Source organism: Triturus cristatus, chromosome 10 (assembly GCF_964204655.1).
Source record: "Triturus cristatus chromosome 10, aTriCri1.1, whole genome shotgun sequence".
Lineage (NCBI taxonomy): Eukaryota > Metazoa > Chordata > Amphibia > Caudata > Salamandridae > Triturus > Triturus cristatus.
The window spans coordinates 846,586,205-846,600,564 of record NC_140593.1 but is presented as its reverse complement, the minus strand read 5'-3'; the positions used below and the strand labels follow the sequence as shown (position 1 = coordinate 846,600,564).

The window sequence follows — 14,360 nt, the reverse complement described above, 5'->3', positions numbered from 1 at the left end:
GTTGGTGGATTTCTCGTCATATGTTACAGGTCCGTGCAAAGATTGTGGTGTGTGGGGAATGCACTGCAAAAAACAGGACGATTTAAGGGTGTAAAAGAGACCTGTCAGAAGTGGGATTTGAACCCACGCCTCCATGAGGAGACCAGAAGTCTCAGTTGCACTGAAGATCAAGCTCTCTTGAGTCTGGCGCCTTAGACCACTCGGCCATCCTGACAGCCCTGGCTATGTACAGGTCTGACTCTTCTGTCTGCACTTGCCAATGTTTGCACTTACAGCGTTCGCAGCAATGTCACAGGTGTAAAGGCCCCACAATACACGATGGCATGATAAAAAAAAAGCTAGGCACAAGAGCGACCACTGATGGATGCGGATTACTTTGTTTCGTCTTGGAAAAGTAAAAGAAGTTTCCCACAGCTCGCTGGGTTCATGGACCGCCTCTTCTTAAGCTTGCATTGAGATAATAAGGTTTTAGAGGGTGCACATAAAAGCAGCTCATGCACAGTGTTTCTGCCCGGTCTCGAACCGGGGACCTTTCGCGTGTTAGGCGAACGTGATGACCACTACACTACAGAAACTAACTTGCTGTGTTTTACTGTTAGAGCAAGGTTCCTCTCAAGGATTCTCTCTACTTCTATTCTGCTGTATCAGCAGCCACTCAGAAAGCGAGGAGCAAGTGTGAAAACTGCAGAGATATCAGCCAACATGCTTGCAATTAGACGTATTAAAAATTTACTTATGCAGGCATCGACAGACAAATATCTGATGCTTAAATGCCAGCAAGTACAGCTTGGGAAAGCATCACCTGGGACACACACAGACTAAGCATGAAGGCAGAAAAAGCATGGATATCCGTTTTTCTTCTGAGGTTCAAAATAATTTGTGCAACAATGCGCCGAGTGTAATGAGAAATAGTCAGGCATTGTCAGTTTTGAGTAGGATTCGTATGTTTACCTCTAAAAAAGGGCTCGTCCGGGATTTGAACCCGGGACCTCTCGCACCCTAAGCGAGAATCATACCCCTAGACCAACGAGCCGAGGCACACAAGAGTCACCTTTTGCACCGGCTCCGGGGGTTATTGGCAGCGAGTTGGTGAATGATTCACCCAAAGCAAGCAACTGCACATGCTGCTCTCTTCTGCAATATGGTTGCTGTCTTTTCCATGGCCGTCATCGAACAAGAAATGAAAATACCTCCATCCTTCAGACATTTTGTTTGCTCTAGGTGTATGCTCTCGGTGAGGACAATAAAACAATTTCTGCTCTCATGCCTTGCTTTCATCAAGTAGGCCCACCCTTCAGTACAAAAGGACGTGCAAACGAATGGCACAAACTATCGTCACTTCTCTTTTTGAGCTGTCACTGATGCCCCTGGAGCACAGTACGTCACGCTGGTGAGGGATAGACAGCTTCCATTATCTCAGCTTTCCTATAAGTTGAGAGAGTAAATGCAAACAATAAGCTGCTGTTTCTGCCCAGTCTCGAACCAGGGACCTTTCGCGTGTAAAGCGAACGTGATAACCACTACACCACAAAAACAGATACTCTTGCAGCAATCTTCTTGGCATGTAGTGGGCTGGAAAGCACAGACCAAGGGCCAATGTCCATGAAGCTCAACGTTGGACCCTCCTTACCCGATCTCTTTCTTTGGAAGAAAGGAACGAGGACCACTTTTATTCCAAAAGGCGATTTTAAAACCATACCTGAAATCACGCTAGAAAAACACTTTGAATTTAATGTTCCTACACTGATGGTCCACCCCAGAAAAGCAGTTGCAAAGAAGTCCGGCACTGAAATTCTATACGCCAAAACTGGGAAACAGCGTGCAGGGAAAGGAACTTTTTCACCATACACGGCGTCTTATAGCATTGAAAAGAAGAAATGGTCCTACATAATAAGCAGCCTGAAAATAATTCCACAACATGGGCTCCTCCGGGATTTGAACCCGGGACCTCTCGCACCCGAAGCGAGAATCATACCCCTAGACCAATGAGCCTGATTCCCCTGTCAGCAATTTGAACAATTTCTGATGCGTCTTTCAGAAACAAAGCAGTGCTATTTGGCTGCTCTCTCTCTATGTGAGCCACACAAAGTCATGTTTTCTCTCAAGGTGTTGTTTTTTTCACTCTTGCAAGGAAGGGATCAGCCGATATACTAGCTGCCAGTGAGCAGAAAAAAGGCACTGATGAGAACTGCAGGCACTTTCTGGCACTTGTACTTCTCTGCAAGTCCTGGACCCTTGCCCCATTAACTTCCACCCCAGAAGCAAGGGAGGGCCTGCCAATTCTTGCTCCTAAGAAAGAGGTGTTTGATTCTTGGATTCAAACACGCTCGATCAGGCTCAATCAGGCGAGATTTATATGAGTGGCTCGCAGGACTAAAACACTCACCTGGGAGACCCAGGGTGGCTGAATTCCCAGAATGGCCATTGTTGGGCAAGTCACCTCCTTTCCTCCTGCCTCAATCTAGAATTGGCTGCAAATCACAAGATAGAGTTCAATGTCCGTGTGTACTGCCTACTCCCAGCTACCTCTCTGTCTTCCTTATGTAAATTAAAATTCGCAAGGGGGGACCAATGACAATCTGCTCCTCCCACATAACCAGGAAGCCCTGTTGAACATGTCTGCCTGTGTTGTTGCAGGGACAGTGCCTTCTCCGCCCAAAAGGTGGCAGGAGAGCCTCACAACAAAGATGGGATCAACTGCTTAATGAGAAACCAGCACAGCAGTTAGTGTGATGGAGTGCAAATTTAACGGAAGGTGTGCCTGAGGTGTCCCTTCCAGGAATACATGGAATTGTGATTGAGGGCCCAGCCTGATCGTTGGTGGATTTCTCGTCATATGTTACAGGTCCGTGCAAAGATTGTGGTGTGTGGGGAATGCACTGCAAAAAACAGGACGATTTAAGGGTGTAAAAGAGACCTGTCAGAAGTGGGATTTGAACCCACGCCTCCATGAGGAGACCAGAAGTCTCAGTTGCACTGAAGATCAAGCTCTCTTGAGTCTGGCACCTTAGACCACTCGGCCATCCTGACAGCCCTGGCTATGTACAGGTCTGACTCTTCTGTCTGCACTTGCCAATGTTTGCACTTACAGCGTTCGCAGCAATGTCACAGGTGTAAAGGCCCCACAATACACGATGGCATGATAAAATAAAAAGCTAGGCACAAGAGCGACCACTGATGGATGCGGATTACTTTGTTTCATCTTGGAAAAGTAAAGGAAGTTTCCCACAGCTCGCTGGGTTCATGGACCGCCTCTTCTTAAGCTTGCATTGAGATAATAAGGTTTTAGAGGGTGCACATGAAAGCAGCTCATGCACAGTGTTTCTGCCCGGTCTCAAACCGGGGACCTTTCGCGTGTTAGGCGAACGTGATGACCACTACACTACAGAAACTAACTTGCTGTGTTTTACTGTTAGAGCAAGGTTCCTCTCAAGGATTCTCTCTACTTCTATTCTGCTGTATCAGCAGCCACTCAGAAAGCGAGGAGCAAGTGTGAAAACTGCAGAGATATCAGCCAACATGCTTGCAATTAGACGTATTAAAAATTTACTTATGCAGGCATCGACAGACAAATATCTGATGCCTAAATGCCAGCAAGTACAGCTTGGGAAAGCATCACCTGGGACACACACAGACTAAGCATGAAGGCAGAAAAAGCATGGATATCCGTTTTTCTTCTGAGGTTCAAAATAATTTGTGCAACAATGCGCCGAGTGTAATGAGAAATAGTCAGGCATTGTCAGTTTTGAGTAGGATTCGTATGTTTACCTCTAAAAAAGGGCTCGTCCGGGATTTGAACCCGGGACCTCTCGCACCCTAAGCGAGAATCATACCCCTAGACCAACGAGCTGAGGCACACAAGAGTCACCTTTTGCACCGGCTCCGGGGGTTATTGGCAGCGAGTTGGTGAATGATTCACCCAAAGCAAGCAACTGCACATGCTGCTCTCTTCTGCAATATGGTTGCTGTCTTTTCCATGGCCGTCATCGAACAAGAAATGAAAATACCTCCATCCTTCAGACATTTTGTTTGCTCTAAGTGTATGATCTCGGTGAGGACAATAAAACAATTTCTGCTCTCATGCCTTGCTTTCATCAAGTAGGCCCACCCTTCAGTACAAAAGGACGTGCAAACGAATGGCGCAAACTATCGTCACTTCTCTTTTTGAGCTGTCACTGATGCCCCTGGAGCACAGTACGTCACGCTGGTGAGGGATAGACAGCTTCCATTATCTCAGCTTTCCTATAAGTTGAGAGAGTAAATGCAAACAATAAGCTGCTGTTTCTGCCCGGTCTCGAACCAGGGACCTTTCGCGTGTAAAGCGAACGTGATAACCACTACACCACAGAAACAGATACTCTTACAGCAATCTTCTTGGCATGTAGTGGGCTGGAAAGCACAGACCAAGGGCCAATGTCCATGAAGCTCAACGTTGGACCCTCCTTACCCGATCTCTTTCTTTGGAAGAAAGGAACGAGGACCACTTTTATTCCAAAAGGCGATTTTAAAACCATACCTGAAATCACGCTAGAAAAACACTTTGAATTTAATGTTCCTACACTGATGGTCCACCCCAGAAAAGCAGTTGCAAAGAAGTCCGGCACTGAAATTCTATACGCCAAAACTGGGAAACAGCGTGCAGGGAAAGGAACTTTTTCACCATACACGGCGTCTTATAGCATTGAAAAGAAGAAATGGTCCTACATAATAAGCAGCCTAAAAATAATTCCACAACATGGGCTCGTCCGGGATTTGAACCCGGGACCTCTCGCACCCGAAGCGAGAATCATACCCCTAGACCAACGAGCCTGATTCCCCTGTCAGCAATTTGAACAATTTCTGATGCGTCTTTCAGAAACAAAGCAGTGCTATTTGGCTGCTCTCTCTCTATGTGAGCCACACAAAGTCATGTTTTCTCTCAAGGTGTTGTTTTTTTCACTCTTGCAAGGAAGGGATCAGCCGATATCCTAGATGCCAGTGAGCAGAAAAAAGGCACTGATGAGAACTGCAGGCACTTTCTGGCACTTGTACTTCTCTGCAAGTCCTGGACCCTTGCCCCATTAACTTCCACCCCAGAAGCAAGGGAGGGCCTGCCAATTCTTGCTCCTAAGAAAGAGGTGTTTGATTCTTGGATTCAAACACGCTCGATCAGGCTAGATTTATATGAGTGGCTCGCAGGACTGAAACACTCACCTGGGAGACCCAGGGTGGCTGAATTCCCAGAATGGCCATTGTTGGGCAAGTCACCTCCTTTCCTCCTGCCTCAATCTAGAATTGGCTGCAAATCACAAGATAGAGTTCAATGTCCGTGTGTACTGCCTACTCCCAGCTACCTCTCTGTCTTCCTTATGTAAATTAAAATTCGCAAGGGGGGACCAATGACAATCTGCTCCTCCCACATAACCAGGAAGCCCTGTTGAACATGTCTGCCTGTGTTGTTGCAGGGACAGTGCCTTCTCCGCCCAAAAGGTGGCAGGAGAGCCTCACAACAAAGATGGGATCAACTGCTTAATGAGAAACCAGCACAGCAGTTAGTGTGATGGAGTGCAAATTTAACGGAAGGTGTGCCTGAGGTGTCCATCCAGGAATACATGGAATTGTGATTGAGGGCCCAGCCTGATCGTTGGTGGATTTCTCGTCATATGTTACAGGTCCGTGCAAAGATTGTGGTGTGTGGGGAATGCACTGCAAAAAACAGGACGATTTAAGGGTGTAAAAGAGACCTGTCAGAAGTGGGATTTGAACCCACACCTCCATGAGGAGACCAGAAGTCTCAGTTGCACTGAAGATCAAGCTCTCTTGAGTCTGGCGCCTTAGACCACTCGGCCATCCTGACTGCCCTGGCTATGTACAGGTCTGACTCTTCTGTCTGCACTTGCCAATGTTTGCACTTACAGCGTTCGCAGCAATGTCACAGGTGTAAAGGCCCCACAATACACGATGGCATGATAAAATAAAAAGCTAGGCACAAGAGCGACCACTGATGGATGCGGATTACTTTGTTTCGTCTTGGAAAAGTAAAGGAAGTTTCCCACAGCTCGCTGGGTTCATGGACCGCCTCTTCTTAAGCTTGCATTGAGATAATAAGGTTTTAGAGGGTGCACATAAAAGCAGCTCATGCACAGTGTTTCTGCCCAGTCTCGAACCGGGGACCTTTCGCGTGTTAGGCGAATGTGATGACCACTACACTACAGAAACTAACTTGCTGTGTTTTACTGTTAGAGCAAGGTTCCTCTCAAGGATTCTCTCTACTTCTATTCTGCTGTATCAGCAGCCACTCAGAAAGCGAGGAGCAAGTGTGAAAACTGCAGAGATATCAGCCAACATGCTTGCAATTAGACGTATTAAAAATTTACTTATGCAGGCATCGACAGACAAATATCTGATGCCTAAATGCCAGCAAGTACAGCTTGGGAAAGCATCACCTGGGACACACACAGACTAAGCATGAAGGCAGAAAAAGCATGGATATCCGTTTTTCTTCTGAGGTTCAAAATAATTTGTGCAACAATGCACCGAGTGTAATGAGAAATAGTCAGGCATTGTCAATTTTGAGTAGGATTCGTATGTTTACCTCTAAAAAAGGGCTCGTCCGGGATTTGAACCCGGGACCTCTCGCACCCTAAGCGAGAATCATACCCCTAGACCAACGAGCCGAGGCACACAAGAGACACCTTTTGCACCGGCTCCGGGGGTTATTGGTAGCGAGTTGGTGAATGATTCACCCAAAGCAAGCAACTGCACATGCTGCTCTCTTCTGCAATATGGTTGCTGTCTTTTCCATGGCCGTCATCGAACAAGAAATGAAAATACCTCCATCCTTCAGACATTTTGTTTGCTCTAGGTGTATGCTCTCGGTGAGGACAATAAAACAATTTCTGCTCTCATGCCTTGCTTTCATCAAGTAGGCCCAGCCTTCAGTACAAAAGGACGTGCAAACGAATGGCGCAAACTATCGTCACTTCTCTTTTTGAGCTGTCACTGATGCCCCTGGAGCACAGTACGTCACGCTGGTGAGGGATAGACAGCTTCCATTATCTCAGCTTTCCTATAAGTTGAGAGAGTAAATGCAAACAATAAGCTGCAGTTTCTGCCCGGTCTCGAACAAGGGACCTTTCGCGTGTAAAGCAAACGTGATAACCACTACACCACAGAAACAGATACTCTTGCAGCAATCTTCTTGGCATGTAGTGGGCTGGAAAGCACAGACCAAGGGCCAATGTCCATGAAGCTCAACGTTGGACCCTCCTTACCCGATCTCTTTCTTTGGAAGAAAGGAACGAGGACCACTTTTATTCCAAAAGGCGATTTTAAAACCATACCTGAAATCACGCTAGAAAAACACTTTGAATTTAATGTTCCTACACTGATGGTCCACCCCAGAAAAGCAGTTGCAAAGAAGTCCAGCACTGAAATTCTATACGCCAAAACTGGGAAACAGCGTGCAGGGAAAGGAACTTTTTCACCATACACGGCGTCTTATAGCATTGAAAAGAAGAAATGGTCCTACATAATAAGCAGCCTAAAAATAATTCCACAACATGGGCTCGTCCGGGATTTGAACCCGGGACCTCTCGCACCCGAAGCGAGAATCATACCCCTAGACCAACGAGCCTGATTCCCCTGTCAGCAATTTGAACAATTTCTGATGCGTCTTTCAGAAACAAAGCAGTGCTATTTGGCTGCTCTCTCTCTATGTGAGCCACACAAAGTCATGTTTTCTCTCAAGGTGTTGTTTTTTTCACTCTTGCAAGGAAGGGATCAGCCGATATCCTAGCTGCCAGTGAGCAGAAAAAAGGCACTGATGAGAACTGCAGGCACTTTCTGGCACTTGTACTTCTCTGCAAGTCCTGGACCCTTGCCCCATTAACTTCCACCCCAGAAGCAAGGGAGGGCCTGCCAATTCTTGCTCCTAAGAAAGAGGTGTTTGATTCTTGGATTCAAACACGCTCGATCAGGCTCGATCAGGCGAGATTTATATGAGTGGCTCGCAGGACTGAAACACTCACCTGGGAGACCCAGGGTGGCTGAATTCCCAGAATGGCCATTGTTGGGCAAGTCACCTCCTTTCCTCCTGCCTCAATCTAGAATTGGCTGCAAATCACAAGATAGAGTTCAATGTCCGTGTGTACTGCCTACTCCCAGCTACCTCTCTGTCTTCCTTATGTAAATTAAAATTCGCAAGGGGGGACCAATGACAATCTGCTCCTCCCACATAACCAGGAAGCCCTGTTGAACATGTCTGCCTGTGTTGTTGCAGGGACAGTGCCTTTTCCGCCCAAAAGGTGGCAGGAGAGCCTCACAACAAAGATGGGATCAACTGCTTAATGAGAAACCAGCACAGCAGTTAGTGTGATGGAGTGCAAATTTAACGGAAGGTGTGCCTGAGGTGTCCCTTCCAGGAATACATGGAATTGTGATTGAGGGCCCAGCCTGATCGTTGGTGGATTTCTCGTCATATGTTACAGGTCCGTGCAAAGATTGTGGTGTGTGGGGAATGCACTGCAAAAAACAGGACGATTTAAGGGTGTAAAAGAGACCTGTCAGAAGTGGGATTTGAACCCACGCCTCCATGAGGAGACCAGAAGTCTCAGTTGCACTGAAGATCAAGCTCTCTTGAGTCTGGCGCCTTAGACCACTCGGCCATCCTGACTGCCCTGGCTATGTACAGGTCTGACTCTTCTGTCTGCACTTGCCAATGTTTGCACTTACAGCGTTCGCAGCAATGTCACAGGTGTAAAGGCCCCACAATACACGATGGCATGATAAAATAAAAAGCTAGGCACAAGAGCGACCACTGATGGATGCGGATTACTTTGTTTCGTCTTGGAAAAGTAAAGGAAGTTTCCCACAGCTCGCTGGGTTCATGGACCGCCTCTTCTTAAGCTTGCATTGAGATAATAAGGTTTTAGAGGGTGCACATAAAAGCAGCTCATGCACAGTGTTTCTGCCCGGTCTCGAACCGGGGACCTTTCGCGTGTTAGGCGAACGTGATGACCACTACACTACAGAAACTAACTTGCTGTGTTTTACTGTTAGAGCAAGGTTCCTCTCAAGGATTCTCTCTACTTCTATTCTGCTGTATCAGCAGCCACTCAGAAAGCGAGGAGCAAGTGTGAAAACTGCAGAGATATCAGCCAACATGCTTGAAATTAGACGTATTAAAAATTTACTTATGCAGGCATCGACAGACAAATATCTGATGCCTAAATGCCAGCAAGTACAGCTTGGGAAAGCATCACCTGGGACACACACAGACTAAGCATGAAGGCAGAAAAAGCATGGATATCCGTTTTTCTTCTGAGGTTCAAAATAATTTGTGCAACAATGCGCCGAGTGTAATGAGAAATAGTCAGGCATTGTCAGTTTTGAGTAGGATTCGTATGTTTACCTCTAAAAAAGGGCTCGTCCGGGATTTGAACCCGGGACCTCTCGCACCCTAAGCGAGAATCATACCCCTAGACCAACGAGCCGAGGCACACAAGAGACACCTTTTGCACCGGCTCCGGGGGTTATTGGCAGCGAGTTGGTGAATGATTCACCCAAAGCAAGCAACTGTACATGCTGCTCTCTTCTGCAATATGGTTGCTGTCTTTTCCATGGCCGTCATCGAACAAGAAATGAAAATACCTCCATCCTTCAGACATTTTGTTTGCTCTAGATGTATGCTCTCGGTGAGGACAATAAAACAATTTCTGCTCTCATGCCTTGCTTTCATCAAGTAGGCCCACCCTTCAGTACAAAAGGACGTGCAATTGAATGGCGCAAACTATCGTCACTTCTCTTTTTGAGCTGTCACTGATGCCCCTGGAGCACAGTACGTCACGCTGGTGAGGGATAGACAGCTTCCATTATCTCAGCTTTCCTATAAGTTGAGAGAGTAAATGCAAACAATAAGCTGCAGTTTCTGCCCGGTCTCGAACAAGGGACCTTTCGCGTGTAAAGCGAACGTGATAACCACTACACCACAGAAACAGATACTCTTGCAGCAATCTTCTTGGCATGTAGTGGGCTGGAAAGCACAGACCAAGGGCCAATGTCCATGAAGCTCAACGTTGGACCCTCCTTACCCGATCTCTTTCTTTGGAAGAAAGGAACGAGGACCACTTTTATTCCAAAAGGCGATTTTAAAACCATACCTGAAATCACGCTAGAAAAACACTTTGAATTTAATGTTCCTACACTGATGGTCCACCCCAGAAAAGCAGTTGCAAAGAAGTCCGGCACTGAAATTCTATACGCCAAAACTGGGAAACAGCGTGCAGGGAAAGGAACTTTTTCACCATACACGGCGTCTTATAGCATTGAAAAGAAGAAATGGTCCTACATAATAAGCAGCCTAAAAATAATTCCACAACATGGGCTCGTCCGGGATTTGAACCCGGGACCTCTCGCACCCGAAGCGAGAATGATACCCCTAGACCAACGAGCCTGATTCCCCTGTCAGCAATTTGAACAATTTCTGATGCGTCTTTCAGAAACAAAGCAGTGCTATTTGGCTGCTCTCTCTCTATGTGAGCCACACAAAGTCATGTTTTCTCTCAAGGTGTTGTTTTTTTCACTCTTGCAAGGAAGGGATCAGCCGATATCCTAGCTGCCAGTGAGCAGAAAAAAGGCACTGATGAGAACTGCAGGCACTTTCTGGCACTTGTACTTCTCTGCAAGTCCTGGACCCTTGCCCCATTAACTTCCACCCCAGAAGCAAGGGAGGGCCTGCCAATTCTTGCTCCTAAGAAAGAGGTGTTTGATTCTTGGATTCAAACACGCTCGATCAGGCTCGATCAGGCGAGATTTATATGAGTGGCTCGCAGGACTGAAACACTCACCTGGGAGACCCAGGGTGGCTGAATTCCCAGAATGGCCATTGTTGGGCAAGTCACCTCCTTTCCTCCTGCCTCAATCTAGAATTGGCTGCAAATCACAAGATAGAGTTCAATGTCCGTGTGTACTGCCTACTCCCAGCTACCTCTCTGTCTTCCTTATGTAAATTAAAATTCGCAAGGGGGGACCAATGACAATCTGCTCCTCCCACATAACCAGGAAGCCCTGTTGAACATGTCTGCCTGTGTTGTTGCAGGGACAGTGCCTTCTCCGCCCAAAAGGTGGCAGGAGAGCCTCACAACAAAGATGGGATCAACTGCTTAATGAGAAACCAGCACAGCAGTTAGTGTGATGGAGTGCAAATTTAACGGAAGGTGTGCCTGAGGTGTCCCTTCCAGGAATACATGGAATTGTGATTGAGGGCCCAGCCTGATCGTTGGTGGATTTCTCGTCATATGTTACAGGTCCGTGCAAAGATTGTGGTGTGTGGGGAATGCACTGCAAAAAACAGGACGATTTAAGGGTGTAAAAGAGACCTGTCAGAAGTGGGATTTGAACCCACGCCTCCATGAGGAGACCAGAAGTCTCAGTTGCACTGAAGATCAAGCTCTCTTGAGTCTGGCGCCTTAGACCACTCGGCCATCCTGACTGCCCTGGCTATGTACAGGTCTGACTCTTCTGTCTGCACTTGCCAATGTTTGCACTTACAGCGTTCGCAGCAATGTCACAGGTGTAAAGGCCCCACAATACACGATGGCATGATAAAATAAAAAGCTAGGCACAAGAGCGACCACTGATGGATGCGGATTACTTTGTTTCGTCTTGGAAAAGTAAAGGAAGTTTCCCACAGCTCGCTGGGTTCATGGACCGCCTCTTCTTAAGCTTGCATTGAGATAATAAGGTTTTAGAGGGTGCACATAAAAGCAGCTCATGCACAGTGTTTCTGCCCGGTCTCGAACCGGGGACCTTTCGCGTGTTAGGCGAACGTGATGACCACTACACTACAGAAACTAACTTGCTGTGTTTTACTGTTAGAGCAAGGTTCCTCTCAAGGATTCTCTCTACTTCTATTCTGCTGTATCAGCAGCCACTCAGAAAGCGAGGAGCAAGTGTGAAAACTGCAGAGATATCAGCCAACATGCTTGCAATTAGACGTATTAAAAATTTACTTATGCAGGCATCGACAGACAAATATCTGATGCCTAAATGCCAGCAAGTACAGCTTGGGAAAGCATCACCTGGGACACACACAGACTAAGCATGAAGGCAGAAAAAGCATGGATATCCGTTTTTCTTCTGAGGTTCAAAATAATTTGTGCAACAATGCGCCGAGTGTAATGAGAAATAGTCAGGCATTGTCAGTTTTGAGTAGGATTCGTATGTTTACCTCTAAAAAAGGGCTCGTCCGGGATTTGAACCCGGGACCTCTCGCACCCTAAGCGAGAATCATACCCCTAGACCAACGAGCCTAGGCACACAAGAGACACCTTTTGCACCGGCTCCGGGGGTTATTGGCAGCGAGTTGGTGAATGATTCACCCAAAGCAAGCAACTGTACATGCTGCTCTCTTCTGCAATATGGTTGCTGTCTTTTCCATGGCCGTCATCGAACAAGAAATGAAAATACCTCCATCCTTCAGACATTTTGTTTGCTCTAGGTGTATGCTCTCGGTGAGGACAATAAAACAATTTCTGCTCTCATGCCTTGCTTTCATCAAGTAGGCCCACCCTTCAGTACAAAAGGACGTGCAAACGAATGGCGCAAACTATCGTCACTTCTCTTTTTGAGCTGTCACTGATGCCCCTGGAGCACAGTACGTCACGCTGGTGAGGGATAGACAGCTTCCATTATCTCAGCTTTCCTATAAGTTGAGAGAGTAAATGCAAACAATAAGCTGCAGTTTCTGCCCGGTCTCGAACAAGGGACCTTTCGCGTGTAAAGCGAACGTGATAACCACTACACCACAGAAACAGATACTCTTGCAGCAATCTTCTTGGCATGTAGTGGGCTGGAAAGCACAGACCAAGGGCCAATGTCCATGAAGCTCAACGTTGGACCCTCCTTACCCGATCTCTTTCTTTGGAAGAAAGGAACGAGGACCACTTTTATTCCAAAAGGCGATTTTAAAACCATACCTGAAATCACGCTAGAAAAACACTTTGAATTTAATGTTCCTACACTGATGGTCCACCCCAGAAAAGCAGTTGCAAAGAAGTCCGGCACTGAAATTCTATACGCCAAAACTGGGAAACAGCGTGCAGGGAAAGGAACTTTTTCACCATACACGGCGTCTTATAGCATTGAAAAGAAGAAATGGTCCTACATAATAAGCAGCCTAAAAATAATTCCACAACATGGGCTCGTCCGGGATTTGAACCCGGGACCTCTCGCACCCGAAGCGAGAATGATACCCCTAGACCAACGAGCCTGATTCCCCTGTCAGCAATTTGAACAATTTCTGATGCGTCTTTCAGAAACAAAGCAGTGCTATTTGGCTGCTCTCTCTCTATGTGAGCCACACAAAGTCATGTTTTCTCTCAAGGTGTTGTTTTTTTCACTCTTGCAAGGAAGGGATCAGCCGATATCCTAGCTGCCAGTGAGCAGAAAAAAGGCACTGATGAGAACTGCAGGCACTTTCTGGCACTTGTACTTCTCTGCAAGTCCTGGACCCTTGCCCCATTAACTTCCACCCCAGAAGCAAGGGAGGGCCTGCCAATTCTTGCTCCTAAGAAAGAGGTGTTTGATTCTTGGATTCAAACACGCTCGATCAGGCTCGATCAGGCGAGATTTATATGAGTGGCTCGCAGGACTGAAACACTCACCTGGGAGACCCAGGGTGGCTGAATTCCCAGAATGGCCATTGTTGGGCAAGTCACCTCCTTTCCTCCTGCCTCAATCTAGAATTGGCTGCAAATCACAAGATAGAGTTCAATGTCCGTGTGTACTGCCTACTCCCAGCTACCTCTCTGTCTTCCTTATGTAAATTAAAATTCGCAAGGGGGGACCAATGACAATCTGCTCCTCCCACATAACCAGGAAGCCCTGTTGAACATGTCTGCCTGTGTTGTTGCAGGGACAGTGCCTTCTCCGCCCAAAAGGTGGCAGGAGAGCCTCACAACAAAGATGGGATCAACTGCTTAATGAGAAACCAGCACAGCAGTTAGTGTGATGGAGTGCAAATTTAACGGAAGGTGTGCCTGAGGTGTCCCTTCCAGGAATACATGGAATTGTGATTGAGGGCCCAGCCTGATCGTTGGTGGATTTCTCGTCACATGTTACAGGTCCGTGCAAAGATTGTGGTGTGTGGGGAATGCACTGCAAAAAACAGGATGATTTAAGGGTGTAAAAGAGACCTGTCAGAAGTGGGATTTGAACCCACGCCTCCATGAGGAGACCAGAAGTCTCAGTTGCACTGAAGATCAAGCTCTCTTGAGTCTGGCGCCTTAGACCACTCGGCCATCCTGACTGCCCTGGCTATGTACAGGTCTGACTCTTCTGTCTGCACTTGCCAATGTTTGCACTTACAGCGTTCGCAGCAA

At 47.0% G+C, this 14,360-nt stretch overlaps 16 non-coding genes across 16 annotated transcripts; all 16 read right to left on the bottom strand.

The window, feature by feature from the left end:
* Positions 1 to 102: 102 nt before the first annotated feature.
* TRNAL-CAA (transfer RNA leucine (anticodon CAA)) lies at positions 103 to 214 on the bottom strand. The gene is made up of 2 exons: positions 177 to 214; positions 103 to 148 (listed from the first exon to the last, which is right to left on the bottom strand). It is a non-coding gene; the product is annotated as a tRNA-Leu (tRNA).
* Positions 215 to 502: 288 nt separating this feature from the next.
* Positions 503 to 575, bottom strand: TRNAV-AAC (transfer RNA valine (anticodon AAC)). The gene has a single exon. It is a non-coding gene; the product is annotated as a tRNA-Val (tRNA).
* Positions 576 to 961: 386 nt separating this feature from the next.
* On the bottom strand, positions 962 to 1,033 carry TRNAP-AGG (transfer RNA proline (anticodon AGG)). The gene has a single exon. It is a non-coding gene; the product is annotated as a tRNA-Pro (tRNA).
* An 887-nt stretch (positions 1,034 to 1,920) lies between these two features.
* Positions 1,921 to 1,992, bottom strand: TRNAP-CGG (transfer RNA proline (anticodon CGG)). Its single transcript has one exon. It is a non-coding gene; the product is annotated as a tRNA-Pro (tRNA).
* A 1,327-nt stretch (positions 1,993 to 3,319) lies between these two features.
* On the bottom strand, positions 3,320 to 3,392 carry TRNAV-AAC (transfer RNA valine (anticodon AAC)). The gene has a single exon. It is a non-coding gene; the product is annotated as a tRNA-Val (tRNA).
* Positions 3,393 to 4,279: 887 nt separating this feature from the next.
* Positions 4,280 to 4,352, bottom strand: TRNAV-UAC (transfer RNA valine (anticodon UAC)). The gene has a single exon. It is a non-coding gene; the product is annotated as a tRNA-Val (tRNA).
* Positions 4,353 to 4,737: 385 nt separating this feature from the next.
* On the bottom strand, positions 4,738 to 4,809 carry TRNAP-CGG (transfer RNA proline (anticodon CGG)). Its single transcript has one exon. It is a non-coding gene; the product is annotated as a tRNA-Pro (tRNA).
* Positions 4,810 to 6,584: 1,775 nt separating this feature from the next.
* TRNAP-AGG (transfer RNA proline (anticodon AGG)) lies at positions 6,585 to 6,656 on the bottom strand. The gene has a single exon. It is a non-coding gene; the product is annotated as a tRNA-Pro (tRNA).
* An 887-nt stretch (positions 6,657 to 7,543) lies between these two features.
* On the bottom strand, positions 7,544 to 7,615 carry TRNAP-CGG (transfer RNA proline (anticodon CGG)). The gene has a single exon. It is a non-coding gene; the product is annotated as a tRNA-Pro (tRNA).
* Positions 7,616 to 8,541: 926 nt separating this feature from the next.
* On the bottom strand, positions 8,542 to 8,653 carry TRNAL-CAA (transfer RNA leucine (anticodon CAA)). The gene is made up of 2 exons: positions 8,616 to 8,653; positions 8,542 to 8,587 (listed from the first exon to the last, which is right to left on the bottom strand). It is a non-coding gene; the product is annotated as a tRNA-Leu (tRNA).
* A 289-nt stretch (positions 8,654 to 8,942) lies between these two features.
* Positions 8,943 to 9,015, bottom strand: TRNAV-AAC (transfer RNA valine (anticodon AAC)). Its single transcript has one exon. It is a non-coding gene; the product is annotated as a tRNA-Val (tRNA).
* A 386-nt stretch (positions 9,016 to 9,401) lies between these two features.
* Positions 9,402 to 9,473, bottom strand: TRNAP-AGG (transfer RNA proline (anticodon AGG)). Its single transcript has one exon. It is a non-coding gene; the product is annotated as a tRNA-Pro (tRNA).
* A 1,885-nt stretch (positions 9,474 to 11,358) lies between these two features.
* TRNAL-CAA (transfer RNA leucine (anticodon CAA)) lies at positions 11,359 to 11,470 on the bottom strand. The gene is made up of 2 exons: positions 11,433 to 11,470; positions 11,359 to 11,404 (listed from the first exon to the last, which is right to left on the bottom strand). It is a non-coding gene; the product is annotated as a tRNA-Leu (tRNA).
* A 289-nt stretch (positions 11,471 to 11,759) lies between these two features.
* Positions 11,760 to 11,832, bottom strand: TRNAV-AAC (transfer RNA valine (anticodon AAC)). Its single transcript has one exon. It is a non-coding gene; the product is annotated as a tRNA-Val (tRNA).
* A 386-nt stretch (positions 11,833 to 12,218) lies between these two features.
* Positions 12,219 to 12,290, bottom strand: TRNAP-AGG (transfer RNA proline (anticodon AGG)). The gene has a single exon. It is a non-coding gene; the product is annotated as a tRNA-Pro (tRNA).
* Positions 12,291 to 14,175: 1,885 nt separating this feature from the next.
* On the bottom strand, positions 14,176 to 14,287 carry TRNAL-CAA (transfer RNA leucine (anticodon CAA)). Its single transcript has 2 exons — positions 14,250 to 14,287; positions 14,176 to 14,221 (listed from the first exon to the last, which is right to left on the bottom strand). It is a non-coding gene; the product is annotated as a tRNA-Leu (tRNA).
* Between the last annotated feature and the right edge of the window lie 73 nt (positions 14,288 to 14,360).